This window comes from Lipotes vexillifer, unplaced genomic scaffold, assembly GCF_000442215.2.
Source record: "Lipotes vexillifer unplaced genomic scaffold, Lipotes_vexillifer_v1.1 scaffold442, whole genome shotgun sequence".
Classification (NCBI taxonomy): Eukaryota; Metazoa; Chordata; class Mammalia; order Artiodactyla; family Lipotidae; genus Lipotes; species Lipotes vexillifer.
Window position 1 is genome coordinate 1,585,011 of NW_006790311.1, and position 9,893 is coordinate 1,594,903.

General features: G+C 41.3%; 1 protein-coding gene across 1 annotated transcript in view; it reads left to right on the forward strand.

The window, feature by feature from the left end:
- SIRAL1 (SIR2 antiphage like 1) overlaps window positions 1-9,893 on the forward strand; it is a 47,221-nt gene that overhangs the window by 3,747 nt on the left and 33,581 nt on the right. The window lies entirely within an intron of this gene.

Here is a 9,893-nt window from a genome sequence, read left to right on the forward strand (position 1 = left end):
CGGTTCAGTTTCCCTGAGGAGCAGGAAGTACTTGGATATCGTTTTATGGTTTTAGAGAGATTCAAAGAAGCAATTAGCAGTTCTCTGGAGGTGCCCTGGAAAGAGCAGTTGTCTGCAACTGGGAGATCTGGGGACTGGTCCCAGGTCAGCTGCTTGTGAACTTGAGCGAGTAATTTGGGCTTCAGTTATTTGTCTTTTAAAAGAAGATCCTTACTAGCTCTAAGCTTCTATCAAGATTTTCCACTGACACTTAAGTGCTTCTCTTTCTTAACAAGTGAAATTTATTTCAGACTTACCTTGAGTACATTTAGCATTGGCACAGAGAACCAGGATTTTAATCCTGTCCCCACAATTTAACCTTATGCCACTGAGCTAACATTTATGTTTGGAGGTTACTTCATTGAGTGCTGCTGGAATACACCTTCAGATTTCCTAGGTGGGTTGTGGAAAGGAGTGCAGATAGGAAAAAAATTAGAAAACAATGGTATTGACCTATACCATGTGTGTTAGTTCTTTTTTCCATGCCAGCATTTCAAAGAGATTCCATTGTACTGTTGCCCCTTGTTTCACTTTTTTTCAGCTTTTGAGCAATGTCAGGGCAGGTCTAGCTTTAACACTGCTTCCCAAACTTCTTTCATACTGTGACACACATGGAAATTATTGTTGTGTCACTGAGGAAAACTGGCGGCGACCCACGGAAGACAGCTGGCCTGTGAGCTGTGGCTGTCCCATCCCCACCTGGCCGTACACTGGCGAGGAGATAGATCCCTGTCCCGTGGCCCATGTGACCATTAGGAAGGTCAGCATTACGCATTCAAAGTCTTTGTCCCAAACTCTGCCTAACTATCAAGAGGAACTGTATCACCAGTTAGTCTTTTTTTTTTTTTTTTTTCAAACCAAAGCATGTTATATATTAATTATCCCTTGAAATGTAACCCATTTTTACCTGACCATATCTGGTTTGGGGGTTAATTTCTTTTTTTAATTATTATTATTTAAGTTTCAGTTGTACAGCATTATAATTCAACATTTATATACACTACAAAGTGATCACCGCCACAAGTCTAGTTACCATAATTATTTTTCTTAAGTCTGTGTCTAATCTGTTTTGCCCTTATGTGCCTTTATGCTCTTGGTTAGTTTAATATTTAAAGACCACACTTGTCCTTAAAAAGTGGCCTTTTTTTAAAGTGCGTGAATGGTAGGTAACTGATAAAGGGATGGGAAATGCTTTCGTCATGATGCTTTGACCTCATTAGATTATGGGCAGACTTGCTCTGCCTATTTTTAGAAGATAGGGAATTTCTTTTTTTGGGGGGGGGGAATTTCTTTAAGTAGCTTATTTTATGTTTTCTATTATAAAAGTAATATAGAAAATGTGAAAATACAAAAAGTAGAGTGGGGGAAAATCATTCATATTTCTGTTTCCCAAATACTGTTAAAATAGCATGGTTTTTCTCATCTTTTTCTTTCTTTTTTGTGTGCATTCTTTCTGAATTGTGGACATTTTCAAACGTTTACATGATAGAGAAAACTCTAATAAACCCCCTGTACCCATGAGCCAGCTTCTAATACATCCAGCCGACACAGGGCCAGTCTCGTTCTACACTCCAAACTCCCAGACAGTTTTGAATCAATTCCCAGAAATAATCATTTCATCTGTAAACACTTCAGTATGTATCTGTCAAAGATAAGAACTAGTTTTCAGCATAACCTCAATACCATCATCACACCTTAAAAAATATATTCCTTGGTACCACCAAGCAACCAGTCAGTGTACAGATTTTCCTGTTGGTCTCACTTTCTAACACTTCATTTGTTTGAATCATCAGGTTGAAAGAAGGGTCCACACATCATGTGTACACTTTTAATTAGACTAAAACCATATGGGCATTCAGAAGAGATAATGTGGACTGTAGACCTTGGAGATGCTAAGAGCTTGCACTTCGGAGTCATGTAGACTGGGTTTCAGATCCAGCTCTGCCACTTGCTAGCTGTGTGACCTTGTGCAAGCTACTTAATCTCTCTCACTTTAGTTTTTTTACCCTGTAAAATGGGAAGAATATCTACCCTAAGACCACCATGAGGATCGAGTGAGTTAATGCAGGTTAAAGCCCTGTAGACCCCCATACGTAGTTAATGCTCAATAAATACTAGCCCTGTCCAGCACCTAGTATAGCATCAGTGCATAGATTTGTGGAATAAAAATAGAGTAAGAGTCAAGAGCTATGGAATTTGGTTTCATTCTGCCATTTAGGGGAATCACTTCAAAGTTTTGTACCCTAAATTTCTCATCCAAAAAGGGGGGTGGAGTAAACAACCTGATGATCACTGAAATTCCAGTGCTTGCAGGAAATGAGGCAGGCTTAGTGTTTTAGAAACAGCATGAGCTTCAAAAACAGACTGGGATTTGCATCATGCTTTGTTATTTACAAGCATTTAATCTGAGTTCTCAGCCTCAGTTTCTTCATATGTGCAATGGAACCAATAATACCTACCTGATAAGATTGTTGTGATGAGCACCAAGATAAATATATCTGGTTCCTACTGTGTAGTAGGTACTCACATTATTAGTCAGCATTTTTTGATTATAAAACAAGAATGTTACATTGGAGCATTTTCAACATCTTAAAGAGCTATGTATTTTGTAGCATTTATATAAATGAAGATGACCAAGTATCTTATGGGAAAAGGAATATACACTGGAAGGGTGAACCTAGAAACTGTTTCCAGAACATGGACAATGGAAAATTGAGGGATTATTCAACCATGTTGATAAAAGTCAGAGGATATGAGGATCCCTAGAGAAATTCAAGAAGGTCTTTGCAACAGATAGTTGGCTAAGTTGAATAAACCTATTTTCTGTAGCATTTGAAAATTTCATCAATAAGTTAAAGATGTGGCTTTTTTTAATTGAAATATAGTTTGAATACAGTGGTATGTTAGTTTCAGGTGTGCTAACATGGTGATTTGATATTTGCATACTTTATGAAATGATCACTGCATTAAGTCTAGTTACCCATCTGTCCCCATACAAAGTTATTAGAATATTATTGACCATATTCCTTATGCTGTATGTTACATCCCTGTGGCTTATTTATTTTATAACTGGATGTTTGTACCTCTTCGTACCCTTCACCTATTTCTCCCCCACCTCCACCCCGCTTCCCCTCTGGCAACCACCTGTTGTTCTCTGTATCTGTGAGTCTGTTTTCATTTTGTTTTGTTTTTTTAGATTGCACATGTAAGTGAGATCATATGGTATTTGTCTTTCTCTGATTTATTTACTTAGCATAATACTCTCTAGATCCATCCATGTTATCATAAGTGGCATGATTTCTTTTTTGTTATGGCTGAGTAATATTCCTGTGTCTGTGTGTGTGTGTGTGTGTGTGTGTGTGTGTGTGTGTGTGTGTGTGTATCTTCTTTATCCATTCATCTATCGGTGGACAGTTAGTTTGCTTCCATATTTTGGCTATTGTAAATAATGCTGCAGTGAACACTGGTGTGCATGTGTCTTTTCGAATTCGTGTTTTTTCTTTGGGTAAATACCAGAAGTGAAATCACTGGATCATATGGCAATTCTTTTTTTAATTTTTTGAGGAACCTCTGTACGATATTCTGTAATAGATGCACCAGTCTACAATCCTGCCAACAGTGCACGAGAGTTCCCTTTTCTCTCATTCTCACCATAAAGACACTTGCTACTTCTTGTCTTTTTGATGATAGCCATTCTGACAGGTATGAGATGGTATATCATTGTGGTTTTGATTTACATTTCCCTGATGATTAGTGATGTTGAGCATCTTTTCATGTGCCTGTTGGCCATTTGTATATCTTCTTGGAAGAATGTCTATTCAGGTCCTTTGCCCATTTTTTAATCAGGTTGTTTGGGTTTTTTCGATGTTATGTTGTATGAATTCTTTGTATATTTTGGGTATTAACCCCTTACCTGATGTTGTTTGCAAATGTCTTCTCCTGTTCATAGGCTGCCTTTTGTTTTGTTGATAGTTTCCTTCACTGTGCAAAGGCTTTTTTTAGTTTGATGTACTGTAGTTCCATTTGTTTATTTTGCTTTTGTTTCCCTTGCCTGAGGAGACAGATCCAAAAAAAATTGCTAAGACCAAGAGAGTGTACTGCCTATGTTTTCTTCTAAGGAGCTTTTGGTTTCAGGTCTTACATTTAACTCTTTAATCCATTTTGAGTTTATTTTTGTATATGGTGTAAGAAAGTGGCCCACTTTCAGTCTTTTGCAGGTAGCGGTCCAGTTTTCCCCACACATTATTGACAAGACTGTCTTTTCCCCATTGTGTATTCTTACCTTCTTTGTCAGAGATTAATTGACCATATAAAAAGATGTGGATTGGGGGGGGGTGTGTGTGTATGTGTGTATTAATTGTTAGTGATTGGAATATGCTGTGTTTGCTCTAATGATATTGTTGGTTTAATGCAAATGACTTACACTAGCTGTTATAAAGAGAGCTGCACTGTTAACTGACTCAGAAAACCAAATCCACTCTGAGTTTACTGACCCCAAAGTACTAGTCAGCATTCCCCCAACTTGCTTGATGATAAGAATCACCTGAGGTACTTTTAAAGCTACAGATCACTCCTCTAGAAATTTTGATTCAGTGAATGCTGAGTTAGGGCCCAGGAATCAAGTCTCCCTCCCTCCCTCCCGCCCAGCAGACACTCCTGTATTTATACCTCTGCCCAATGGCGTCCACCATTGGTTGAGCCAGGTGATCCTGCGTTGCTGTTCCATGTGTGTAGGTTCACCTTTGCCTGGTTATTTCACTTAGCTATGCTAATTTTTTTCCAAATGCTCTAACGTATTAATCACATTCATATCAGTAACATTATCTCTGGGCTCGAGCGTATCGCTTCCATTTTTTACTGGAGCCCTGCATCACCTTCCTCCTCCCTTGGCTGCTTCCTGTCAGTATCCTGCAGGAGCTGACCTTTGCTCTCCTCCTGGGCGGGCCCCCATGCCATCCCATCTCTTGGCTCACATCTTACATCCTAAGAAGTATCTGAAAGACTTTATTTTGCCCACAAACTTGTTTGATAGTTTGGAAGTGTAATCGAGTCCCAGGTTAGAAATAATTTTCCCTCAGAGTTTTGAAGGCCTCGTTGTCCTTCCCGGCATCTGTAAGTGCCCTGGAGGTGTGGTGGTTCACACCTTTTCTACAAACCTTCTTTTGTTGGTTTGGTTTTTCTTTTCTCCCTCACTGGAAGTTTGAAGACATTCTCTCTATCCCTGGTGGGCTGGAGTTTCACGATGATGTGCCCTGGTGCAGGTATTCATCATTGACTATTCTGAGTGCTCCGTGGACCCTTTCATTCTGGAAATTCATGTCCTTCAATCCCGGGACATTTTCTTCTATGATTCCTGTGATTTTTCTCCCAATCTTTTCTTTTCCTTTGATCATTTTTCATAATATCCATTCTTGTCATATGGATATGACAGCTTTAATGAGAGCCCATTATAGTTTTCAGTTTCCTGCTCTCCACATTGAAGCAGGTTTGTGATCTATTGCCAGAATGAATGTGATAAGAACTTAGCGTTTCACCACAGCTCTCTAGACCCCACTAAGGCATGTCCACGGGGACCTGGAGGGTCCAGCCCTCTGCTCACTTCCGGTTCCATCACCCCAACTCGCCCACTGGCCTCAGTCACTAGAAATGCACTGCTTCTCTCTTTCTTCTGCTCTAGAAACATGCTCTCCTGCTCTTTGGGTGAATCAACAAGTACTTAGTATTTTAAAAAGTTAATTTTACTAAGACACTAAGGTAAATAAATGAAGGAAGAAAAGTTAGGAGGAAAAAAAAAAAACCCGAAGGGGATTTACGTATAAGAAAACATGTGGTGTAAAAGCAGGGGCAAACTCTTAAGAATACAGTTTTTTGAATTGATGTCAGCGTGAAACCAGGATGCTTACACTTGCTTCAAGAGTTCCTCCTGAAAACTGCTTTTCTCCACAGAACCAAATGGGATCACTTGTTCTTTCTGCTTCGCTGTACCCTAAACTCATTCCCGGGTGCCTACCTGCAACCTGTTCGTTTTCTCAGAAAACAGAAGTGCTTTCCCCCACTCCCTCCGCCCCCATGCATTGTCCCCACCTCGGGGCCCAGGCCATCCAGCCCTCTTGTCTCTCCCTGTGACTCCTCAGTCTTGCATTGACCTCCTTCGCTCTTTATGAAAGTATGTTTTTAGGTCTCCCTAACCTGTTTTTCTCTCGTCTATCGTTTTTCCTTAATTATTTTCACTGGCCACTTTTTAAGACTGATGCTGCCTGCTCTGCAAAGCAATGCTTTTAAAGCTGTTTCTTCTATCAGCCTAGTCTTTCTAGCTCTGGTGGGCCTCTGTGGCAGATAATAACCTCTTTTTGGAGCTTTCAGATTCTTGTTTCAGGTCTAAGCAGTGCTTTCATCCCTCAGTTCATTTACAGATTGAAGAGAATATTTTTCAGTTAATTTTTTATTAGGAAGAAATCCAAATACCCTGAATGGAATATAAGCTAGTTTACAGTTACAAGCTTAGCCACTTTCCTACGTTCCCACTGGTCCATCATTCTCTTGTTCTTAAGGGATTACTGAGATTGATCCAGGGAAGGTACTTGCAAGAACTTTCCTAAAGTAGATGACAGTTCTTTCATCCTTTTGGGTTCCATTGCCTAGATACAAAGCCATGAAAATTTCACTCCATTTTAAGTCTCCTAACTCATATGGTGGCCAAACCTGATTACATAACCTACTGAGTTTTTTCCTTTAAATTTCTGTTGTCCAAATCTTCCCAATCCCAGAATATATGGCCCAAAGGGGTATTGGGTGGGATTGATGCAGCCTGACCCATTTCAGACAAGCTTGAGGTGACGTCTCTATGTCCCGAGCTATCCAAAATTCCACTCTTAACTCAAAATCCACCGTGCAATTTAGTCAAGATTTGCACTTAACGATTTTAGATGCTATCGCTTCCAAGGTAGTCTCCCAACCTGGTGTTAGAGCCCCAGAGGTCACAGAGACATGGCACAGAAGACGTCCCCAAGAGTATTGACGATGAACGGGAGTTGGTCTAGCTATAAGTTGGGAATAAAGGGTCAGCATTTGTAAGGGTCAGAGGGAGGGGAGTAAGAGCAATAAAAAGTACACCTTGGTGGTCACACGGGTCTTCTGGGGTTAACAGAAGAAAGAAAAAGAAAGAAAGAAAGAGGGGGGGAAAGAGAGAGAGAGAGGGAGGGAGGAAGGGAGGAAGGAAGAAATTGAGCAGGAACAGAGGGAGGGGAGTAAAAGTAATAAAAAGTACATCTTGGTGGTCTCACAGGTCTTCTGGGGCTAATAGAAGAAAGAAATAGAGCAGAAATGAACAAGAATGCAAGAATGTAGGAGAAATATCTCAGAGTCTAGGAGAAGAGCACAGAGATGAACAGTTCTGTCCAGGACCTGCTGTTGGATGTGCATAAGTATACAGGGTTGACCCGCCAGTCAAAAAGGAGCAGACATCGGCAGAGCATCTTCCCTAGTATGCCTGGCTTGTGGCATCCCACAGGCCTCTTTAGGACCAAGACGTAACTCTCAACATTTTCTTACCTTATCACTGTCCCTTCATGGTTGCCAGTTGAAACTCTGCACCTCGGATTGAGACTTGAACCCACATGCCAGGACTCGAACCCGGCCAAAACCCACAGTCTTCCAACTGAGATCACACACCTGGTCTCAGGACTTAATGAAGCTCAGGTTCTTGATGTCTCGTTGCTGAAAGAATTCAGTGAGAGACAAAGCGATAGGTAAGAAGTAGATTTATTTAGAGAGAAACACACTCCACAGAGTGTGGACCATCTCAGAAGGTGAGAAAGGCACCAGGGTATGGGGCTGTCAGTTTTTATAGGGGTGGGTAATTTCATAGGCTAATGAGTGGGAGGTGTATTCCAGCTATTTAGGGAAGGGGCGGGGATTTCCAGGAATGGGGCCAGCGCCCACTTTTTGATCCTTATGGATCCTTGGAACTGTCATGGTGCCTGTGGGTGTGTCATTTACCTTGCTGATGTGTTACAGTGAGTGTATACTGAGGCTCAAGGTGTAGTGGAAGTTGAATTGTCCGCCATCTTGGACCCATTTGGTTTAAATCAGTTTATGTCATGTCCTCAGGCTATGTTATTCTTTCAGAGGTTGTGCCCTGCCCCTTTCCTTCCTGTTTCACTGGCAGAGTATAGTGCTCTAAGCAAAGACTGGGTGAGCCGGGAAGGTGTGTGATGTGTTCTGTGTGGGTGAGGCAGAGGGCTGGAAGGGATGTTGTCAAGAGGACTGGAGAGGCCAGGCCAGGCCAGGTCTTGCTGGCAGGATGAGGAGTTTTGTATTATTAAACCCAGAGAAGCCTTTGAGTGATTTTAAACCATGACTTAATCCAATTTGTGGGGTTTTCTTTAATTATTTATTTTATTTATTTATTTTTGTCTGCGGTGAGTCTTCGTTGCTGCTCGCGGGCTTTCTCTAGTTGTGGCGAGCGGGGGCTACTCTTCGTTGCGGTATGAGGGCTTCTCATTGCGGTGGCTTCTCTTGTTGCGGAGCACGGGCTCTAGGCACGCGGGCTTCAGTAGTTGTGGCTCGTGAGCTCTAGAGCGCAGGCTCAGTAGTTGTGGTGCAGGGGCTTCGCTGTTCCGCGGCATGTGGGATCTTCCCGGACCAGGGCTCGAACCTGTGTCCCCTGCATTGGCAGGTGGATTCTTAACCACTGCGCCACCAGGGAAGCCCCAGTTTGTGTTTTGAAATCCCTTTTGCTGCTACAAAAGACTTTCTTCCTCTCTAGTTGTAAAACACTTAGGATAGATTTAATATATTGAATAAAAGAAACTGATTTCTTAGCCCTAAATACTAAGGTCTTTGAGTTGTTTGCCAGAAAGGGTTCCTGCGTTAAGAATCTACATCAGTTTACATCTTAGATATCAGAAACTTGAGTTATAAAAATATAAATGATTTACATCTAAAATTTTTCATTTAATGTCAGAGGGATAGTCTTAAAACTTTTAAGTCTGAAATGCTTCTTTTGCCTGCTGGAATCAGATTACCTTCACTCCCTGTTGTGACTGTTGGTGTATCTGAAAAGTGATAGCCTGGATGTTGATTTACTGTGCACGCAATTTTCACAGGAATTTGTCTTTTCCCATTTGTTCCATTTTAAAAAGAAATGGCCTTTTATGGTCCTAGTTGCATTAAAAGCAGTCACAGGGTGTTTCTTTTAATTAGAAATGCATTCTCTGTTGCACGATAAATTTCTTTCTTGTAATTCTGATCATGAGCAACATCTTAGATTTCAGTTACTTCATTCAGTAAGTATTTGCATGCCTACTCTGTGCCAGGCACCGTTTAGCATCTTGGGCTGCATTGTGAACTAAACAAAGATCCCTACCTTTGAGGAGTTTATATTCCAGTGGGAGGAGGCAGATGGCAAATAATAAGCGTAATTAATATCTTTATTATACTACTAATAAATATAACTAGTATACTGGGGGTGGTATGAACTGTGAAATTAAAAGTAGAGCAGTTGATGCAGTGAGTGAGGAGCCTGCAGCTTCAGATACGGTGGTCAGGGTAGCATCATTGAGAAGGTCTGACTTGAGCAAAGGATTGGAAACTTGTGTGGATTTGCGGGCGAGGGGGGTGGGGGGTGGTGGTGGTGGTGGTGAAGGTCCAGCAGAAGGAACAGCCATACAAAGAAAGGCCCCAAGGCCAGAGTGCTGCAGGCCTGTTTGAGGAACAGTAAAGAAGCCAGCAGGTCTAGAGGGAGGGAGGGAGTTCCTCAGCCTTTTAGGAACAGGCTTCTCAGTCAAATTCAAAAGTTCGTAAGCCAAAATAAGTGAATAAATTAGGGAAACAATTTTCATTCTGTGAATGCT